Source organism: Xiphophorus couchianus, chromosome 5, assembly GCF_001444195.1.
Source record: "Xiphophorus couchianus chromosome 5, X_couchianus-1.0, whole genome shotgun sequence".
Taxonomy (NCBI): Eukaryota; Metazoa; Chordata; class Actinopteri; order Cyprinodontiformes; family Poeciliidae; genus Xiphophorus; species Xiphophorus couchianus.
In genome coordinates, this window is record NC_040232.1 from 18,374,874 (window position 1) to 18,397,024 (window position 22,151).

At 40.0% G+C, this 22,151-nt stretch overlaps 1 long non-coding RNA gene across 2 annotated transcripts in view; it reads right to left on the bottom strand.

Annotated features, from left to right (window-relative positions):
• Window positions 1-206: 206 nt before the first annotated feature.
• LOC114143911 (uncharacterized) overlaps window positions 207-22,151 on the bottom strand; it is a 53,867-nt gene continuing 31,922 nt past the window's right edge. Inside the window, exons 5-6 of one of the 2 annotated variants that reach the window (XR_003595349.1) lie at window positions 18,321-18,445; window positions 207-464 (exon numbers count right to left, since the gene is read on the bottom strand). This is a non-coding gene — a long non-coding RNA (uncharacterized LOC114143911). Of the gene's footprint in view, window positions 465-14,280; window positions 17,444-18,320; window positions 18,446-22,151 lie in introns of those variants that run through there. The other variant, XR_003595350.1, reaches the window with a different exon arrangement.

Here is a 22,151-nt window from a genome sequence, read left to right on the forward strand (position 1 = left end):
CTTAGTCTGCCTAAGTTTCTCGTATGTTAGTCTTTTTCAATGGCAAGTTCACAAAGTTGAAAATCAAATATTAGTTTGTCTTTCCTATCATTTACTGTCAGCTATCCATTTTGAGGTATCAAATAACACAACAGATAAGCAAGCAATACAAAGAAAAACCAGCAGAACAACATGACGAAGCTCTAGAATCAGAAATCAAAATCAAGTGTTTTTATGGATTTCTCACTGAATTTTCTGCAATTCAGTGAGAAACAGTATAATGCAAAGCATATTTGCATATTGGTGCAAATTGAATGTGCCCCCATTTTTAAAGCTACAGCGATGAATAAACGCATTGACCATTTATGATGCATATGTAACATGAAGCAAAGTTCTATTACAGTACATAAAAACATTTTTAAAAAAAAAACTCACTTACTTATTGCAGCGTGTCCTACTGATTTCTTCCGCACCTCAGCCAATTCCTGCAAGAAACAAACACAAAACTATATTCATGCTGAAATGAGCACACCAGACCAAGAACGCCTGAGCCAAATTGTCTTGATTTTTCACATCAAGCTCTTGAAGTTGTGATATAATCTACAATACGGCGTAGACGGGAGTGCTGATACTAGCTGAAAGCTGTTAGAAGAACAGAAATGCCCCAGCTAAGACCTCAGCTGCTGCACACATGAGGTGAAAGTTCAAAATCTTTGCGCACTCATGCCGAGACATTCCACAGACAAAACTCGTCATATTTCCATTCAGAGCCCCAGCACAGCTGCACAGCACCAAAAACTAACGCAGCCGGTGACTGATATCCATCTCCTTTTTGCATAACAACAAAAAGGGCCTTTCTGCTGGGTGTGTGCACGTTATTATTGTACAGCGTAACGTTGCTGACTGTTCAAATGAATGTGTTCATGAGTTGAGCTCACGTTGTTGAGAACTTTGAGCTGAACACCACTGATTTTTGAGTATGGAGCACGAAGGGAATGCAGTTTATCTTGAAGTCATTTCACAGTGTTCTGTTTGAATGACTTACAGTTTTTTTAGAGGAAAACTTCCAAAAATTCCCAGAGAAAAAGGCGCAGTCAGTCATTTCCCCTCAAGGTGTGCTCTCGGAGTCTGCTTATTCATATTACTTTCTCTCGCTTTAACCTTCACTAGGCTTTATCCAGCTTTGCTCCATAAATAAGGATATTACTGAAGGTCCAAGTTCGAACTCTTAAATCCACCAGGCTTCACCAAATGTTTGGATTTTTTTCTGTGTTTACAGAGTGAAGATGGAGTAAAAATTTCCTTCCAGCCATTATGTGGGTGGCTAAAGTGCCTTAAGACGACATTAGTGAGGATTGGCATTGTGTTGTGAATAATATCTAAAATGAACTGAATTAATGACAGCAGTATAACTTAAGCAGTATAACGTAATTTAGGATCTGAATTTACCAAGATAACTTCAACTTGGTTATTGACTGTTGCTGTGGGTTTTTGAATGTGCGGTAGCAGTCAATTATTATTAGCAATTATAGAGTACAGTTTATGTTATAAATTAAGATAAGAGAGAATAAATTGATGCTTGTCAATAATATAATCCTTATACTCATTACCTATGTATTTCTGAAATCTGACTATTTGCACTAAATGAATGAGGACTGAAAGCTGGAGCTGTAAACTTAGTTCAGAACATTTAAGTGTTGAACTGTGAACATAATTCATTTCTATGTGGCTCAACTGAATTTAGAACAAGTTCTCATTAAGGAAGAACTGGCACAAAACAAAAACATTTAAACCACAGGTCAGGAATGAGAAGGAAGTTGAAAAGACGAATACAGAAGTGTTCGCTCTTTGATGTTCGAGGCACAGACGAGTCGTGTTGATCTTTGGATGATTGTGCGATGATTAAACTCACCTTCACAGACATAGTTGTATAACCGCAGAACAAAGCAGGGAAAAACAGTAACACACCCCCGTTTATAAAGATCTGAGTTGGTGACATAACTGACCCAACTTGTTGATGAAGTAAAGATTGAAAAAAAAAGAAAGAGACCTGTGTGCAATGACATCATTAAGAATATTACCGGTACTGAGCTGCTAGCAGGGTAAACAGGTTGAAGGACGAGGTTTGGAAAACCCACATCAAAGGAGTAGGTGTGTTACAAGTTCAGGAAATTACAGTGCAGGGAGAAGACAACGAGTGTGACAGCTTGTTCCGCTGCCAAAAAGTCTCCCATAAAAACCTCTTCAAAGAAGGATGAGCGAATGCTCAAAATATCTAAATAATTCCTGTTGTTTGTTCAGATCATCAGACCTGCGGTTACCTTGTGTGTCCAGTTTGGACTAAAATTGAGTACGTGCACCATGTTTGGATTTAACACATCAATCTTTCACTTTTGGGGAGATGACAGTGGACGGTTTGGGACCCAGGAGCAGTGATAGCTACGCCTGGTAGCAGCAGGGGAAGGGCTTCAGGCACATTCTTTAAGCAGCCTCAAAAGAGGGGGAAAAAAAAAGGTTGCTTTTTTTTGGTCCATTTTGGAATGCAAAAGATATTTCAGTCAAGAGCGCTAGAGCAAAAGCCTGTGGTTGTGTGGGTGAAATTCGGGATAGCATCCAATTCTCAAAGCCTTGAAATACATATGCCACACAATGTTAAAGCATTCGCTTTCACAATTTACAATGCATAAACATTGCGCTTTATGCAGGCCCAAGGTGATTATTTGCCTAGAGGTCTAGTTTCAGCTATTTCAGGTTACTTGAGGCCACCCCGTGATGCCGCCCCACTAAGTGATTCTTGAACGTGTTAAACCACAACCCTCCCCCCTCCCACCCTCCGCCTCAGCCCAGAAAACGCCGACTGTTTAGACTTCAAATATCTAACACAGATTGACCAGAAAGCACGAGCTACAAAGAGCAACTCATGACCGGACTGAGAGGAAAAATAAACCATCTGGTATTCATGTCGCTTTTATACACTCCCCCCTGTTCTCCATCGCTCACCGCTCCCACATTTCAGCTTTAAAATGAATGAGGGAGGTCTGCTTCACATACAACTGTAACCACCACTTACATTCACAAAACATAAATCACGCTCCGTACAAGATAGATTCTTGCAAGCGAGAACACCTGGAGCAAAAAAAGGGCTCTCCAGATCACGCATCCACCGCATCACCTACTCTGCACATACAGAGCATGAACTTACTGTCTGCGGCTCAGATAGAAAAGAGAATGCACCAATTTCTTCTTTTTCGAAAAAGTTGTGAAAAACCTAAGCCGAGCGGCTTCGCCACAAGGGCCCCACTGATGTATCTTAAAAGGCCGACTTCTTAGTTTGCATTTGATTGTGCGGCTTTTTAGCAGCCGGTAACGGGTAGGAACTGCAAAAGGGAAAAGACAGGACGAGCTCCTGGGCCTTTAGAAGTCTTGTCAAAAGCCTTTTCCTTTTTCTCTGCTTTGTCCCGACGATATTCATCTTGCCAGCTGAAAAAGTGAAGACGGCAAAAACTTTGGGCTTGAAAAGAACTTTTCAACTTCTAAGAGACAACCTCGCAACAGGATAGAGCATTTGAAAAAAAAGGGAAAGAGTAAAAGAAAAAAAAACCTTGAAACAGTTGGAATGGAAAGGACTTCCAATCTGAGAGGCACGTTAGAGAATCAGAAAGCATGTTTTCAAAATGGAGCAAAGATGAATGTGACATCGTCTTCGCGGTGGAAAGATGAACCAGTCGCACGTAGGGTGTGCTGATTGTGCCGTACTTTGCCTGCTTGTACAGGTGCATTTTAATAAATGTGACTGAAAAAAAAAGGAAAAATTCCTTCACTCAATTTAAAAAGTTAAACTCATTTTATAGATTTTTGACAACTTTTAACTGTATATTTCTTTAAATTCTTGTAATTGGACAGCTGATGAAAACCCCAAATCCAGTTTCACTGACAGTCGGAACAGTATGTGAGGCAAGGAAGAATATTTTTGATGTAGAAATGTTTTGTTTTGACCTACAGAATCACAGGGTAAAGTGATGACTTGACTGCTGAAGGGCAGTCAATGACACACCCCATAGAAAGACAGTAAAGACAGAATGTTTCTAGATACATGGTGGGAAGCATTTTCGCAAGTTTTAAGTTAAAGGAGCACTGGCTACGCCACCTGGTGGCAGAAAGGAAAAGCTATTAATGACTACTACCAGATACTCAAGAAGGAAAAGTATTTAAAAACTAGGGGTGCACCGATTTATCGGTGCCGATTTTGGGAGATTGGTGATCAGCCGATTTATACATATGAAGTTGATCTTATCCACCGATCTTTTCTAGCTTGGCAAAGGTTTTAGAATCAACCACTTTCCTCTTTTGCTCTCCGGTAAGAAAGGTTTGACTGACAGACCAGCCCTCCATCTTATGTCTGCATGTTTACAATTAACAGTAGTGACCCAACTGTTGCCAACTCAACAACTGTCTTGCTATATTGAGTAACATATCATAAAAAAAAAAATTGAATCGGCTGAAACTGGAATCGGCTGGTTAAGCTTTTTAAAAAGATCGCTAATTTGCGATCAGCCAGAAAACTGCAATCGGTGCAGCCCTATTAAAAACCCTTGACTTACTGCAAAGAACGTGCAGGAAGGCTTGGTAGCAGCAGCCACTGAGGTTTCAGTTCACAAAGTAAGGAACATGTTGAATTTGATAAAGGGCTGCTGCATGCCTGACCTTCAAGATGTTTACTAATGCCGATGCAAAGACAGGAGCAAAGGCAGCTCCAGTTGGCTCACACCTTTATAAACAGAGCAAGTACGTTTCAGAATGCTGTTCTGAAGAACGTCGAATCAAAACTGAAACCTTTTGGTCTCTGAAACGGTAATATGTCTGAAGAAGAGAGAATGAAGCATAGGCTGAAACACCATCAGTGAAGTACGGTGGTTTGTTGATGCTCTGGGCTTACCCCGCTCTCTCTGGCACTGCTGTTGAGTTGCAGCAGACCTGGGGTCTTTCTGCATGGAGTTTGTAGCTGTAGTGGAAAAATTAAAGTAAGGTCACACCTGCTAGTTGTATTGCTATATGTTTATTCTAAGTTTCAGTATATTCCCACCAAGTTAAACTATTTTGGTTACATGTACAATGTTGGGCGTTGTTTTCCCCAGCTGCATGGGAACCAGTCTTTTTCCCATGCTTTGGATCCGTTATCCCTTTGTATAAAATTCATGTGTTGTCTCTGCCTGGCAGAGCTTTTCATCCAGACCTGCTTCATTACTGATTGTCCTACAAGCTCTCTGTATTGTGCACAACATATGAATAAACCTGAATGAGTGATTTCACCTGAACAGTGCTTGGAAATAGTTTTTTTTCCACGACAGTAGCTCTCCCTCTGATTGTGTAGGTTCTTTCTGGGTACTCTGCCCCAAGTTCTGTTACGTTAACTGGTCTCTCCAAATTGTCTGTAGGTGTGAGTGAGTGCTTGCTGTCCTGTGTGTCTCGGTGTTGGAGTCAAACATGACAAATAACTGGAGAAAGTTACCTGCGACCGTGCAGCTGCTGGCAGTGTGGCAATGGATGAGTTCGCCAATAAACTGTTAAACAAATTAAGTTAATAAATTAACCTTTTGATGATATTACTTATTGAGAATCACCCACACACCTTAAATCAGCTCAATACATCCGTTTGAATTTATGCTGTTATTAGTTTTTCATGGTGAGGATGTGTTTGTGTTGCCTGCAACCAAGTAATACATTTTAGACTAAATTTCACTTCAACTGTTTAATAAATCTGGAACAGCATTTACTGTGTCAAAAACAAAACTGAGACCTTATAAAAATGTGCCGAGCAAAAAAAAAAAAAAAAACTTTAATTCAACAACTTTTTACCTCAACTCGGCTCATCTCTCAAAAGAGAGCTGACTTCATCACCTCACCTCAGGAGTTTGACGAAAATGAGCGCTAAGCTCTCGGATCTCTTCCTTTTGCTCAATGGCAAAATGAATAAATAATATTCCTCCCTTTTAATCGACGCACTCAGCGATAACAAAGAGACTTTGAGACACTTTGAGGACACCTAACGATCAGAAGCGACAGGAGGTGTTCTTCGTTTTCCGTGATGGACAGACAGATCAAAAAACAGGCCCCTTAAAACGCTTTTACCCACTTTAGAAAATAATCTCTCTTTTCCCCCTCTTTCAAGCACAAAAGTGGAAAGAAGAGAATAATTGTTTCATCTTCACTCTCTTCTCCGATTTCAAAGTTATTTTGCCCGTGATGAAGCGCTCTGTATTGACGACTTCGAAGGTACCGCGTCTCTTGATGGAAGTGACATTTTATCTATATATAGTGTTAGAGAGCGCTTCAATTTAACTTTGTGTGGCGCAGAGCACGCCTGCGTTGATGTGGCTGACAGCTGGCGGTTGAAAGACGTGGGGAAGGTACAGAAGATTCAAATGAAGCTTTGCGGTAACAACGGGGCTTGATGTATGCTAATCAATCGATGGAATAGAAAATATTCTTTTGTGATGGAGGGAGAGGGGAAGGGAGGGAGTGAGGTTGTAAAGTGAGTGATGGAAACTTGTCAGACACAACTCATGGCGAAATCAAAAAAGTCACAAAGTTTGCTGCGCTGCACAAGAGCCTAAATCGCATGTGGTATATGCTACAAAAGGCTTGACTTGAAAAGGATTGTATTTGATATAAAGGAAGAGAAATTGGGGCAATTCTCCATATGGTGTGGAAGCACGATAGTTTTTTTTTTTTTTTTTTGACAAGGAGGGAGCAGGATTTGTGTGTGTGACACCTACAGTGAATTCCTCAGAAAAGTCTCAGTCTAGGTCTGTCTGAGCCTTTGCAATCCTTCAAAGGAAGCAGGCCACAGAATGTTGAATTTACATGACAAAAGACACCCAACTGTCTCAGCCGGTTAAGGTAAAACATATGATCAAACAAACATCCATCCATCCATCCATTTTCTGTTCACCCTTGTCCCTAATGGGGTCGGGAGGGTTGCTGGTGCCTATCTCCAGCTACGTTCCGGGCGGGAGGCGGGGTACACCCCGGACAGGTCGCCAGTCTGTCGCAGGGCTCAAACAAACATGTCGGATCAAACATATCAAACACCAATATTAATTAATCCAGAGTGGAGGAGACCGAACAAAAAATGTTCTGTAAGGTAAAATTATTGTTTTACCACATCTTTAGTACAGTGCCTTGCAAAGGTAGGTTCATCCTTTGAATATTTTCATAACTTCTCATGTTACAAGCACGAATTCAGATGCATTTTATTTGGAATTCATATGATAGTCCAACACGAAGATGTGCACGAAAAACATGGCATGCACATGCATAGAGCTGTTCTGTAAACGTTTGAACAATTTCATGGAGAACATTAGAGAACAAACAGCATCACTAAGGCCAATAAACAAAGCAATTATGTCAAGGAGAATATTAGCAGGGGAGTTAGCAGAGTTAAGACAACAGTCTGAGCTTTGGACATCTCACAGAACCCTGATGAATTTATCATCTGAGAACATAATGAGAATTACAAAAAAATCTACAATGAGCTTCCACTCAAACTGACTCCCCAGTCAAGACAGGCGTGGTTTGATAGAGGCATTGTGCAGAATGAAATGTAGCCACTACTCTGAAGGAAATACTGCATTTTGCAAATGCACACAGGGACAAATATCTTCATTTATGTCCTGTAGTCAGATGAATCTAAAGTAGAACAGTTTGGCCATAATGACCTCCATTTCTTTTGGACAAAAAGGGGGGAACCTTCATAAGTCTGAGAACCCCACCAGAAACTGGTGCACCTCATAAAACAGATGGTGTCATGAGAAAAGAACATAATGTGGAAATACTGACACAACATCTAAAGCTTGGGTACAAACAAGTCTTTCAATTGGACATCGAGCCTAAGCATTCAGTCAAAGTGGTTATACAGGTGATCAAAGACGATAAAGTCAATGTTTAGCAGTGGCCAGTCACAAAGCTACGATCTTAATCCTATAGAGAATTTGTGATTAGACCTGAAAAGGTTTACCCCTAAGCCAGGCATTTTACAAACCTGACGCAGTTTCACCAGTTCTGTCCGACTTTGGTTTGGTCCGATTTAACTTTGGTCGGCGAGAGAAAAAGTTGCATGTATTGCTTTATTCGGTGTGTGTAAAGTTCTGGTTTCACCTGTAACTCTGGAGGAGATGAAAAAAGATCCACGAGCTCAGGTTGGAGAATCAACCAACAGAACAACTGTTCTCCCCACCAAACCTGGCTTCTATAGCTTAGTGACAAAAAACAGCTATCAGTAAAAGAAAGCCATTAAAAAGCCGTCTGTTATGGTGCTCAGGCGAGATGAGAGCAAAATGTGACTTTTTGGGTCATAATATGTGGCACAAAACCAACAATGCACATGACCCAAACCAAATGGATCCCCACAGTAGAGGCAGCATCATGCTGTGGTCATTCTGCGACCAAGTTTTTCCTCTACTGGAACAGCAAACCCAGAGCGAAAGAGGAACAGCTTGGATCAATTTACATTAGCCACTTTAAGTCCAGACTGAAATGCAACAGAATTGAAAATTGGTGTTCACAGATTTTTTCCTTCCAGAATGCATGAACTTGAGCAACGCTGAGAAAAGAATGTGCGGATGTGTTAAAGACCAGCTCCAAAAGACTCCCAGCAGCATTGCTGTGAAATAAGGTTCCACTAAGCATTCATTTTGGGCTGAAACTCCTTCAGATTTTTATTTGTCCACTTCATAACTGTGCACTACTTACTGTTGGTCTGCCACATAAAATCCCACTAAAACACATTGAAGTTTGTGTTGGTAACGTGACACAAAGTGGAAAGGTCAGAGCGGTCTGAACACTGATGCAGGCCCCTGTAGCTCACCTTTAAGATGCTATGTTGGTTACCATAAGAGGAGAGTTTGTGTACAACCACATCAACTCAGCTGCTGTTGTTCATTTCAGCTTTCCCTCCCCCCTCCTGACTTTTTAAAATGCAGTAAAAAGAATTTGCTCCAGATGTGAATCCCTGTGAATTTCCAGGAAATGCACACAGATTTGTTCATCTACTTACACAATATGTGCCTCATGCATGAAAAAGCACAAGGTCACCATGACTTAGGCTGTAAAATGTCAGGAGAACGCTGCTGAAGATGCGTCACCCTTGTTTTTGAAAGTTTTGCCACTTTAATGTGGTCTGATCAACAGTATTTCTGGGAAATATGCCGTATCGATTGCATGTGATTGAATCATGTGCTCTGTATGTTTGCCCAAATAGATGCTCATGATGTCAAAAAGATTTCAAGCCAGTCAACGAGGTTAAGGAGCCACGCTGGTCTTTATTGTTCAGCCCGGGGGTCACAAACACTCTTCAAAATGCAACAATAAATCCTTACATTTTAATAATTAGGTCACAGTCATAAAGACAAACTAAATGTGCTGGTACACACTCCTACATTCGCACAAAGACTATAAAACGATTACCATCAGGGTATTTATTCAAATCAAGACATCAAACACGTTCTTTCTCCTTTTTTATCTGGCAGATCACAGAAGTTACTGTCGAGGGAGAAAGGCGCCTTCCGATCAGCTCGGCGTCCAGCGCGCCCAACGAACAAGGCCTGCACTTTCAGCCCGACTCTCCCACCCTCTTTCATCATTTACAGAGGAAGCGTGCCGCGCCAGCGTCTGTCCTTCGCGAGAACAAGGACGCTCACAGTTGGCCTGACAATGGACAGTAGGGCTCGAGGTGGCAGTGGACACTTTGCGATGAGCGATGTCGCTGACATCAGGGGCTTGGTGCTGCCAGGCACGGAGTGCAGGGTCAAAGGGTCAAGATTGGAGGGCAGGCGGGGAGTCGAGAGTTCGGGCAACATGGATATAAAAGACACAGAGGCTTGTTAGCAAAAGAATGTACATTCATGCACATAAAAAAGGACAAAAGCAGGAGCTTTGAACTACTGTGATGCATCTGATAAAAACAGTCACAGGACTTGTAAACGCTGCATAATCCAGAATATTTTCTCAACCCACAGCCCTGACTACAGATGAATAATGTGTGACGCTACTCAACTCCCTCTGCACAAAGTAATCACACTTAACTGTATTCCTCCACACGGCGTTATTTACTTTATAGCCTACAGTTCTCCACACATTCACAAGTTATATCACTTTTACTTCCACATATTCTGACAGATTTATATGTGCACTAGGCCTACATTCAAATATTATAACCTGCTATACATTAGGACAACAGGGCTTTCACACCTTTATCAATTCCATAATTGTGATTGACAAAAGTTATTATTTTTGTTAGTAAACCATTATAGCTTTCCAGGATTATACCAAACACAGGCAATAACCTAATGCAACATCAGACATATTCATATTAGCACCTTGGTTTAAACTCAGTCCCCCTAGTGGCTTATTAGATGTAATTGTACCTCTTTAAAAGGATTTCAGTCAGGATGTAGCTATTGTTCTGCAAAAATGGTGAAAACTGCATGCAAATATAACTTACCTTTTTATCAGAAGTTTGGTTTGGATTTTTAAAAGACACAAAATTTGGCAATGGGGGCAAACTGTGTCATCCTTTCTTTGTGTTTTGTACCTTTAAAATGAATAAACAAAACTGCTTTTCTCTTCTTTAAGGTTTACGATAAGAGCAAGTTCAAACTTTGGACTGGTTGTACAAATATTTCACAAAGCTGATCAATCTGTTGCATTTGACAGATCTACAAGGCATCTACAGGAAATACAGTATTTCGTGTATCTGCAACTTTCTCAAAACATTGGTAAGTATTATCCTGGGTCTGATGATATGAGATTAATGTTACTCACAATTCACGCTTTGGCTTGACAATATTTTTGGCAATGAAAATATGAAGTTAAATAATAAAGTTTTTTACTTCCTGGTTTAGATCTCTCTTCTTTTTAATCTTACCTGCCAATTAAATTTTTTTATTGCATTAACATAAAAAGAGAAAAGATATGCTGCAGATTCTAAGACAGTGGTACAAGGTTGAATCCAACAGAGAATGAAAAGATTACATTTTAATTTATGCAACAAAATTTATGGTCCTAACATTTATCTGATTTTTGTTAAAGTAAAAACAAACTACATCAAAGCACATGTTGTTGGGTGATTCATTTATGAGCCGGAAACTGTGGGAGGTTTTAGATTTGACGCATTTAATGAATAGGAAACAGATTTTCAGTACTTGAACCAGCCAGAAAGCATGCACCTCTAAAACAACAATACAAGGAGTACCAGTTTTGAAAAAAGGAATGGATCTGTTTTTATTTGCATGTTATAAGATCAAAGTACATTCGAAACGAGTCATATCCCTCTCAATAGTCGTTGAAAATCATTTTGGCATCACAGAAATCAAACCCCTGTTTAAATTCCTGACCTGGTGTGCACTGGCATTTTTTTAATTACCAGGCTTTTGAGGTTGGAAGGCCTCATTTCCATCACCCTAATATTTAGGTCTGACTGGGTCACTCCAAAAATATTAGCATTACTTCCAAAAAGACAAAATGTTTGTAAAATTAATCAATTAATTTAAGCCAAAATCGGCCAGAGATATGAATAACTTCAATTTTAACTCCGAAGCTACTGAAGTTTCAACTTTAATATTTAGCTCATTTTTACTGGGACAGTATGAAAATTAACTTACTTTTCCTTTAAAACGATGCATGCAAACCAACATGAATCCCATTTTTCTTAAATTACAGAGAGGATTACAGAGGATGTTAGATCTTTGCAACCAAGGATTTGGAAGAGATAAATGCTGCATAGCTGCAACGTGAATCTTCAGTCCAATATTTTATTCAATGCTCAAGCAATTTCCTCAAATGTACAGCGTCACTCAATGCTGAAAATAAATAAACTACTCGTGTTTTGTGTGTGTATGGAGAACATCAAAAACAGTTTTAATTGTGGCTAATCCTGGACTAAGATTATTTCTAATGGGAAATCTTCAGAGGAGATGCTCAGACTCAGTTTTCATCCAGGATTACTCAATTCCTTCTTTCATCGGCTTAAATCTCAGTACGGATAATCATCCATGGTTTGGCTCACCGTAATAAAAAAATGAAAATATGATAGATGCTTAATGTATATATATATTTATATGAAGCAAACATATCCTGATGCGTTTCCCCACCAACACACATATACACACACACATGCAGAGAGAGAGAGAGAGAGAGAGAGAGAAATGGGCTTGTTTATCTTCTGAAATGCTGTAACCTTGCTGGATGCAGCTGAGTGCGAATTTCAGATGTGTTCTCTCGCTTCTTTGGAGGAGAACGCGAGGCCGAGGACGCCCATGTAGGTCAAAAACAAATCCTGCGCCTCAAGCTGGGAAGCCAGAAACTTCTTTGAGCATCTGAGAGGAAAAGGGGGAGAAGGAGCACGGAGTTTCTTCCAGGTGCTGCTTTTCACAGTGGTAATCCTACCACGGCGTGACTGTGATTTCTACAGAAAATCTTTCCGAACAGGACCCAGATGGTGGGAGGTGGAAGCACACGCGTACAGAGAGAAAGAGAGAGAGAATGCAGTCATTCACAGATGCATGTATGAAGTGAAAAGCCTGCACAACACTCACAACCAAAGGTGGGAAGTGACTTGTCAGTCCTGGGTGGTCTCTGTGTTGAGATAAGAGTTTGCATGAATAAAGCCTGTTGAGTTCGGGACTGTTTCGTTTTGTTCCTCTTTTAAACACGTGAGGAATGTCTGTGGCAAGAGCTCACTCCTGTCTAAGTTTAGCATCCATTACAGAGAGCTGTTCTTAATGACAATGAGTCAGAGCTGCAGCTACACAAACCTCCCCGGCTCTATTTCTGCCCCCATCAGCTGTGTTTGTGGAGGAGTCGGACGTGTTGTTACGCAGGACGAGCCACCACTGCTTTTGTTGTGGTGTTGGTTAGCCTCGCAGTGGACTTCGAAGCGAAGAGATAAAAGAGCTAACATCCTGTTTTTTAGACGATTTCCTCCATAAGGTCTTTATTTAAATGCAAGACGGGTGAAAAAAAAAACTTATTCTATCGCTCCAAGAAGTCCTCCATCTCTCTCCATTTCTGTTTCATGTGGTTACTGGAACAACAGTGTACTTTCTGAGTGTTGGGCCTTTGATGTTTTCACATTTACCAAGCTGTCTTAAACCAGAGGAGAAAAGAGAAGGGCGAGAAAAGACACAGGAGAGATCCTGTGGTGTGCTTTTTCCATCTCTCTCCCTCACTCACTGGCAAGGCATCTGACATCTTGAGGCAAAAGACAAATTCGGTTTCGCCTGTTAAGTCGTCAGTCAAAGCTTCACAAGACTTTTTTCTTTCCTGATCTCTCTCATTCTTTTTTTTTTTGCCCATTTCTCTTTCCTTTTAGCTCTGTCTTTGCTTTTTTGTTGTTTTTTTCTTCTTTTTTTTCATTGTGAGAGCTGTTTGCACAATTTTCAAACAATAACATTTCACCCACCAGCACCATAGGTTCTCCCTTTTGCCAGAACCCTACAGATGCCAGCATATCCTTCAGAGAGTCTTGAACCGACAACAAACACTAAGCCTTTTTACGGCCGAGAGAAAACAGAGGTACTTTTGCGAGCTGAGGTGCAATTAAGCTAAATCTATTAGTGTTGCATGTTTCTCTTAGGCGGGAGCACTGCTGGATTTTCTCAGAGCGATGAACATCTTGGACCAGGTGAACGTAGACAGTTCATGAAGGAAAATAACTCCGAGTAAACTGAATTCAAACCCTAGTTATGACAAATTAGCACTAACCCCACACTTTGTTCATTCCTTCTAAAACAGAGATTTATTTTATTATTCCAAGTCTTTAAGCTCTGATAATCTTCTTTGAATGCACTACGTGTCCCAGAAAAGATGTGTGTGCAGAAAATACACTTATCTTAGTTTTCTTTTTAGTTTAAGTAACTAATTTGCCCATCTGCAATCAGCTGTGTGTGTGTCAGACCAACACAAAGTAGTGACTAACTTTGAAGTGGAGGAAATAATGCTTACTTTCAAAGTGTTTTAAAAATAAAATCTGAAAAGTGTGATGTACTTTTGTATTCAGCTACTCTGATAGTTTAAAAAAAACAAAAAAACTCCAGAGCAACCAGAAGTCAACCAGTTAGTAAATAACTGTAATTTAATCTCAGCATACATATACAGCTGAGTTACAGCTGATCAAGGAACACAGCACCCAAGTATAAAGTATTGGAAAGTTTTAGAGAAGATTAGGCAACAATACTACGCTAACATCTCAGAGTACCATCACTTCAAAGAACATTAGGACATGACTGTCTGATAAGGGAAAAAGCCCAGAGGTCCACTGTAACTCTGGAGGAGCTGCCGAGATCCACGGCTCAGGTAGCAAGTAGACTTTTCTTCAGAAATTTGCCACAAGCCATGTAAAGAATATTGCAGACATGTGGGAGAAGGTGCTAAAAGCTCAAATGAAATGTTTGACCTACATTTGGTGGACCTTCAACACACTGAGTTTATTAGTGTTAGATTACAATCTCACGGTGGTGGTAGCGTCATCCTTTGGGAATGTCATTCATGACCAGAGATGTAAATGCTGGTCAGAGTGCGTAGGAAGGAAGAGGGAGCTAAATACGAGGTAATCCTGGGAGAAAACCTGCTAGAAGCTGTGAAATATTTGAGACTGTGGTAGAAGTTTACATTCCAGTATGAGAACATCGCTAAACCCTCAGCCAGATCTGGAAATACAGTGCAACAGCTTCGATCAAAGCATTATTTATGTTTTATCATCGCTTCGACCTAAATCGAATTAAGGTTTTTTTTATTTTTTAGGTAAAACTTAAACATTAATGTGCGGTGATGCGCTGCAGACAGTAGGACTCAGCCGTCTCTTCATGTTTAAAGCTTGTAGAGACATCCCCAATAAACTCACAACTGTAATAGTAAATTGCTGCAAGTGAAAGGAGGTTCTATTAATCATTGAGTGACAAGTGCTGAATACAAATCCACGTACATAAGAAGTTGAAAACCATGATTCATTTTCCAACAACTTCACAGCCATGCACAGTTTTTGTTTTTAAAGCTATAATCCCCAGATTACATTTATGGTTGCAATGTGACGAAATGTGAAAAAAGACTATTTAAACATTTATTTTGAACTAGCATGACCCTTATCCTAACTGCATGTCATTCTATCTACAATCATTTAAAAAAATATATATATACAGCCTATAGCTTTCTTATGCAGCATTTCTTTGCAGGCAAACCACTTTCTTCAGATTATTGCCAGTGATGCAGCCTGCTGTGAGAGCCTGCAGCGCTTTAAAACCAACATCCCTTTAGTCCTCTGTCCATCAGCTTGACAGAGAAGCATCAAATCCCGGTTTCTGTAAACCTCTGTAGTCATCTCGCCATCGCTTCACCTCCTCCTCACCCATGCTGCTTACATCGAGAGTGAAGGCAGAACATGAAAGAGAGAATCAAACATGAGGCATCAGAGCCGTCACTGGCGCCTGCAGAATGCAAAGTGTTATCAGCTGAACCTGATCCTCTGGTTCTCCGTCCTTCCCACGGGCAAAGTTATCGTTTCAACTCATGTAGTTGCTTCTCAGCGACTACACAAGCAACAACAATAATGCTGCCTTCACCAACTTCGTGAATGGTATCAGAATGCCGCAGCCAACTGTGAACATAGTCACAAATTGCTGCAACAGAAACAGGAGTTCATTTAACTGACTGCGTCTCAGGACATCGCTGATCATTTCATTTTAAACAATGATCCTCATCACAGCAGCCCGCCTGAGAGGCAACTAGTTGGTAGTTACACACAGAGAAAGAGTCTTGTGGCAATTTTGAGACACTAAACACAGTGGCGCTATTGTCACAATAAAGGCGAGGCGTGAGGATGTGGAGAAAGAATACCCAGAAGCCTTGAATACCCTGCTGTCAGTGAAGATGAAAGGACCCCACCAAGCCAAATCACTTTATCAGCCCAAACAGCCTCTCCTATTGTAGGACGCCTCTCAGACGTTGGGTGCTGAGATGTCACACCGCTAATTGAGAGCCACAATAAAGAGCTTGTTTGGACTGCTCCATCGATTGTGCACGGCTACTGTAATCGCCGCAATAATTTGGCTCCTTCAAACATCAAATGGCGTCGTGGAAGCTGCAGGAATTTGCATTGCACCCTTTGATCTGGGGAAATTTAAACAAAGCAGCTCTTGCTCTGCAAGCGGCAAGAAGGTTTGCGACGTTGTGCCCTCGGCTGCCTGCTTTGCCGCACGTCTCAAAACACCGCTATTGTCGCTGTTATTTTGGCTACAAATGCAACAGAGCGATACAATTCACACAACAAAGACAAACTTAACCCAAAGGTGGCCTGGGTGTTTGTTTGTATTTTGCACAAGTAAATTGTTTTGGTGACCTATCAGCAAACCTTCTTGTTGATGGTGGCGAGCATCTGAAAGGAGAGGAAGTGTTTAGCTCAGAATTTCGGTTTCTTCAGATCCGTATCTCGTCTCTTGGAGCAGCTGTAGTCAGATTTTCCAACTGTCGTAAGAGTGATGTATTTGCCTCTACAGAGACTTTGTGATAGAAAAGAAAATATATTTCTGACTAGGTGCATCGGAGCTAAATCTACTCCGCCTATTTCTCGATCAAAATTTCCGTGAGCACTGAAATGAAATAAACATTTCCCTTTTATAGATTTACTCTATTATTGCTGTTTGGTCACACTAACATGTTTTATACGATCAGATCAATTTCATTATAAAACAAGGATAACATGAGTAAATACAAAAAGCAGTTTTTAAATGATTTCATTAATAATAAAAAAAGCAATCTGAATGAGCTATCCAGGCCTGATTACTGCACACCTAGTCAAGAAAACACTTAAATACATGAGAAAGATCTAAAACAGGACCTCATGCCCTGACCTAAAGAACAGATAAGCAACAAAGTTTCTCAATTAGGCATAAAACCATAGGAACCCTTCCCAGGAGTCACCAGCCGACCAAAGTTACTTTTAATGCAGAGTAAGAAAATATTCCACAGCTGGCGAAAAAGAACACAAAAATACATCTTATGACCAAAAAAAATAAATAAATAAATAAATTATGATGACTTTGGGGGATTATTTTGTGGACTGATGAGACCAAAGCAAATATTTTTGGAACCTGAGATCTGGTGTAAAACTAACAGCATTTTAGAAAGTGAATATTAAACCAATAGGCAAACAGAGTAGCAATGGTTTATTTGACTGGGGCTACTTACAGGCATAAAGTTCTGGAGATCTTGCTGCAATTTTTGCTCTCTGCCAGAAAATCCTGAAGGCAAATATTCAGATATTTCAAATCACCAGCAATTCCACCTCTGGGTGAATTTGGTGAATTAGTCTAGTGAAAACCCAGAACTGAATGCAACTGAGACAGAGTGACATAACCTAGAAAAGGCCTCCTCATGTTAACAGTCCCTCCATTGTGACTGATTTAAAAAAATTCTGCAAAGAAGAAAGTGACAAAAATCCTTCCTCGGTGGTCTAGTGGTAATTTAACAGTTGTTAGACAGATATTAGATAATGCTGTAAGGCTGATTTTCTTTAGCAAGACAAGGAAAGAACAGTAGGTAGAATATTTTTGTCTTAAGATGTACAAAACATGTAGAGATGTAACCCTAAAACCTTGCAAATCTAGATGAAAGGCTCAAAAAGCTAAGAGAATGTTTTTCGAGTGGCCTAGTCAAAGAGCAGTATTAAATCTATTTGCGATGCTGTGGCATCAGATTAAACAGGCCCCTTATGTCGACATGTTTCTCTCTAACTACAAGCAAAGCATTTCTTTAAGCACCAAAAAGCAGCAACCACAAAGGTCTGCAGTGAAGAGACACACATGCACACCCCGGCAGATTTACTCCACCATTTTGGTGCCTCATCTACATTCCTCATCTGCTTCCCAACCAGCTGAACCCACCAAGGAGGACCACTTGACACTCATTTCACATCATTGTCTGCAAATGACCTCATCCTTTCCTCTCCGGGTCTCTGTGGCCCCCTCTAAGCGATCTGTGCGCCCGCTGAGCCTGGTGTGCTGACGTGTAATCAGCAGTAATTAACACCGGCCCTTTTCTACACAGGCTGCAGAGCTGGGAGATAATGAAGACATCACATCGTTTTTGATTAATTTTTTTTTTATTTGCTTTCTTTTCTCTCACCAAGCTTTTGTCAACTTGACTTTTCCCTAATGACTTCCTGACAATGGGATGTAATTGGCCTGCGCCGGCGTAGTGTACCCCTGGTATTGCAGTGCCAAATGGATGAGCCTCATAACACTGTGACGAGGGAACTTAGGGGGTTTCTTTTGAGTGGAAGATGTGCATACCTTGTTTTGGATGCCTAAACTCCATTTTTCACTCCTGGATGCCAAGATACTGAAAAATGTTCTGAAAATCCTTCTTCAGCTCCTTTTGGTCCTGGTCCAACCTTGGAATCCAACTGTAGGCAGTCCTGGAAAACAAACAAAAACAAGATGCATCTTTACACTGTTCTTTTGTTTGAGACAAAGGTATTTGCATAACAGAGTGTTCAGGCAGCTCTCTGAAGGAGTTTTGGAAACTGCTCTATAATCTTGAGTCGAACGATTCAAGTGTCAGTCAATCTCCCCAGAGAAGAAGACGGCTGAAGCCGGTTGAAGCCTTGGATGCAAAAATAGCATGGGAGATGGAGGACACCTCTGCTCTACCCCCACATCTGCCCCCTGGCCCTTTCAAGAGAAATGTCTACATCAAATGCTGAATTATCTATTCAAATGCCTGGAAACAATCTTTGGACAATGACACATCAATCAAACGATCCCTGAACCGGGGGTGGTTGTTTATATAAATGCCGTCCATCTGGGGGGAGAGATCTCAGCAACGTTACATCTCGCTATCTTTGGGGAGATGGCAGGAGAAAAGAAAGAAAAGTTCATAGAAAAAAAACCCCTTAAAATTCTGCTTTTTTTTCCTCTCCTCTTCTAAGTTTTTTTTTTTCTTTTTTCCCTTTTTAAATCCCAGCGTGAATGTGTCGGCGAGCTCGTGGTATGCATCAAGATGAAAAGTGGAGGCCATCCCTTTGAAATCCTCCTCAAGTCAAAATTACCATTTCATTTCAACTCCAGCCAGGAAACGGGAGAGAGCGGGGCCACTGCTAACTGCTTTGGGCATAGCGTTATTTATTGTGTGTAAACTTTGGAAGAACACTGTTGCCTGGGAAAATGTGTTGTGTGGGCGGTGGAAGTGAACAGTTGGAGCAACCACAAAGGGAGAGATCAGGCCTATTTTCTCTGTAGGAGGAACACATAAAAGTGAAAATAATGCCCATTATTATAGAAAAACAACACCAGTCTGCTTTTGCTCGTAATTTTTCTAACAGCAAAGATCTTACCTCAGAAGCTGAGCAACCCAATAGTTGACCCTATTTAGGTAACTTCATTAGCATTTTCTCTGCTTTTTTAATTAGGAAGCTTTCTGTGGTAAGTGAGCTATTATCTAAGTTGGAACTACGTTTTCATGGTGGTTTAGTCTGGTTTGGGGATTAATTTACTTGTTTTTATTAACCTCTTCTCTGTATGGGGTGACATTACCTAAACTGTACAGTGAATCTATATATTTTTAAAGAGATTGTTTTTTGTACATGGTGTCGTTAAAGAGTTCATGAGTAGTTACTGTCTCACCCCCGGTAGACTGCTTAACATTTTACATCACCTATGCTTTGAGCAAAGGGTGTATTAAATTTAAACTGTGTCAGACAAATTTGACAGGAATGGTTGATTTTTGGTCTCTCTCTTTTACCATTACACAGAGAGTGAATGTGTCGCCAACGTATATTTTGGTCTGTTTTTCATATTTTGTCATGTTGCTACCACAGACCAGGATTTGTTTTACTGGGGTTTTAATGGACAGACCGTAGAAAACTCAAGCAGGCCATAACAAACATTTAAATACAGCCATTGTTGCACTAATGGGCGTTGGACAGACTGATCAAGAACTCACGAAAGTACAACACCTGGCTAAAGAAAAGGAAAAATTAGATAGAGCATGATTATGAAGTGGCAGAGTAGGTAAAAGGAAAATGTTTTAAGATCTGAAAAGTCTTTACACATCACCAAATTAGTGGAGCAGGAACTACGCAGTAACTTAAATGTCTCAACCTCAGCATAAATCCAGAAAATCACCAAAATTCCAGAGCGGGACAAAATGTAGTGCAGTTCCACATAAAGCATGAAAAACAATTTCTGTATTTTTGACTGCAAGTAAGTGATATTGATTTCTGACCTCTTCCTGAGTTAAAACAATTGTTGCTAAATGAATAAGAGGTTGTTTTTTTTTTTGCACTATTTGAGATCTGAAAGCACTGTATGTTTTTCTTTACTTTGACCATTTCTATTTTTCTGCAAATAGATACAAAATTTTTGCTTGGAATTTTGGAGGCATGTTTTCAGTAGTTCATAGAATAAAAGAAAAATGTTAATTTTACTCAAACAGTGCTAGTAATAGTTTCCTCATAACAATTTGTTTAATAGTTAAGTCCTAAAAAGGGAGACTCTTTGACAAATAAAAGATAATATAACTACATGGCTCCACTAATCAAGGTTCAAGCAGCAAAAAAAAAAAAGGAAATTATAATATTTTACCAGGAAAGATTGCACTTTAATCAAAGTTTGTAAATCTCCCAAAAATTGAGATTTACAGACTCTCTTTTTGGGATAGCAAAAACAAATTTGGGATCCAGATTTGGGTTTTGTGAGCATACAGGAACATATATGGGTATTTTTGACAGGACTATTTGAGAAACAGTCAGCTTATTTCTTCCGATGTGTTTTGAAGGCAGAAACGACATTTGTGACGCATTAAGAGAAATTTAATGGAAAGCTATCTCATCCTGTTATTTTGATTCTTTTCAACACATGAACGTAGGTACATCATTCCTCACTAAAATGGATACAATTCACACTGCAAATGTTTTGTTATCAGTCCCCAGTCAGCCCCAAAGGAGAGGGTGTGGATGGAGTTAATTAACTGTTAAGCAGCAGGGAATCAGCCTGAATTTTGTTGAGTGTTTTTATCTCACAGAAGAGTACATCTAATCTTAAACATGTGGCTGAAAGCTTAAGATTTATGCATGACAACAGGCAGTGCAAAGAGAATGACTGCTGCTGCCTCTTTTTATTCAAAAAACAAAATTCATATTTGCTCTTTAACATCATGTTTCCATTTTTTCTCTCCCAAAAAAGATAGCAAATTATACTTTTCTCATTTTGTCATTTCGCAAACTTCAATGTATTTTATTGAGATTTTATATGAGAGACCAACAGAAAGTAATGCAAAATTGGGAAGTTTTGTCAATAAAATCTGAAAAGTGGGTCATGTATTTGTATTTAGCTTCAAGCGCAAGTCCTTTTAGATTATGGTCTCCACCAGCTAATCACTTCAACACACATTTTCAGTTACTTTTCTTCAAAAAATGACCCAAACTCAGACAGATTGAATGATCAAACATCGACTTTCAAATCTCGCAACACATATATTCTCATTTGCACAGAATCTGGACTTTGGGCCATCATTATACTTTATGATGATTGGATCTAAACAATACTATTGTGATTGTAGCTGTGTGTTTATGGTAATGTTCAGACAGGAAGATAAACTTCCTTGTACAGGCTTTCTGTCAAAAAGGCCTTGTATTTATCTTTGCCTACTGTCCCATCAACTTTGACTAGCTTCCTTGTCCCACAGCATGATGCGACCACCATCTTGTTTCATGGTTCAGATTGTCTGTTCATGGTAATGTGCTGTGTTAGACCTGTATTTCATATTGGTCAGAAATGTATTAAAGTTACTTATTAGTAGAGTGGCATGTTTTAGAGTAGCTGTGTGCCGTATATGACTTGCGGAAGCACTTTTTATGGTTTTCTCTCAACAATGGGTTTTTACATAAATGCCTGACTGTTGTAGCAGACAACCAACTTTTGACAGATTCACCAAATTAAGCTGTGGATTTCTGTGGCTCCTCCAGAGTAACTAATGGTCTATTGGTTAGGTTTGGGTTAGGGTTACGCTCTTTGCCCTCTGCTGTATTTATTGGTTTTCATTATGGTGTTTGTGCAATTATGTTCTCCAACAAACTTTCTCTTTTGAAAATAACTTTAGTTCTCCATTAACTTTTCATTCTA